Raw genomic sequence first — 1,135 nt, 5'->3', positions numbered from 1 at the left:
AAAATTAAAAGATAGCGAAGTTATCATCTATTTAGAGACGAGCGAAGAGCAGAAATGATATAAGGGCAACGCAAGACATTCCGCTTGCACGGTGTTTGTTATTTTAAAAATGGTAGTTTCGTTTGTGCGAGTTGTTTGATATATTTTTATATCGTTTAAGATTTAATCATTCTTTAATGCTCAAACAATTAAAATTGCATGGGAAGGAGGATTTATGAAGTTCTTGCCAATATCAGATCTTAAGGATCTATTGTTTCGACTAGAAAGTTTATTTGGCAAATCGACCTAAAATATCATAGTTTCTTTTTTGTGCTGTTTTGTAGATATAATTGAAACTTAATATCAGTGTTTAGGCATTTTAGTTATTCTTAAACTCATTAATCCTCATATGATTTAATATGGCTAAAGAAAAAAAATAAATTTCCATACAGGGGTTCCGGATTAGCTTAATTGGTAGAGCAATGGACTGTTAATCCATAGGCTGTAAGTTCGAATCTTGCATCCGGAGTTTAAAAAGAAATAAGCAAAATAGGGATGGGATTTAATTAATGAGAGCTAGTCTGCGCTTTTACGTTTTCTAAGTGCTCTGATTTCATATCCTGGATAACGGGAATGTATCTTTTTCTTAATATATGTTGTCCTATTTTATCGGCAAATGTTAAAGCTCCGATTATTGGCTTATCTTGGCAAGGATTTAACCTAACGCATATATGATAAGCACTTTCACTGTATATACATTTAAATACAATAGTATGTTAATTACTTTAGTTTGCGTGGTAAGACCGTTTAGTTGATTTAATTGTCTGCAATGTAATAGAGGTGTTCATGGGTTTGAATGTTATTTTATTTGCTAGGCTTTTTTCAATATGCAAATTAAGCTTTCTGTTTGATGGCCTTGCCATATGGGGCTTATGGCATGATCTGTGGGGTAAAGGATTGAGTTTTCATATCTGCTGTTCTCTTTTAATGCTTGCCTTGTTTGTTGGGCGAATAAATGATAGGTTTGTTTGCTTTGCTATCGTTTAGTTTTTGGCTTTTTGTAATTAACAAGATGTAGTAAAAGAATCGGTTAAGCTTCTATCCCTGCTCTAAGTACAATCCATTTGTTATTTGGTGAATTTAGGAGCAAATGAGT

General features: G+C 32.8%; 1 non-coding gene across 1 annotated transcript; it reads left to right on the top strand.

Moving 5' to 3' along the window:
• The first annotated feature begins 435 nt into the window (after window positions 1-435).
• Window positions 436-508, top strand: TRNAN-GUU (transfer RNA asparagine (anticodon GUU)). Its single transcript has one exon. It is a non-coding gene; the product is annotated as a tRNA-Asn (tRNA).
• Window positions 509-1,135: the final 627 nt, after the last annotated feature.

Source organism: Lygodium microphyllum, unplaced genomic scaffold (assembly GCF_053477565.2).
Source record: "Lygodium microphyllum isolate KBCC unplaced genomic scaffold, Lygodium_microphyllum_v1.1.10 scaffold_42, whole genome shotgun sequence".
Taxonomy (NCBI): domain Eukaryota; kingdom Viridiplantae; phylum Streptophyta; class Polypodiopsida; order Schizaeales; family Lygodiaceae; genus Lygodium; species Lygodium microphyllum.
The sequence above is the reverse complement of the archived record's forward strand: the minus strand, read 5'-3'. Positions and strand labels throughout refer to the sequence as shown.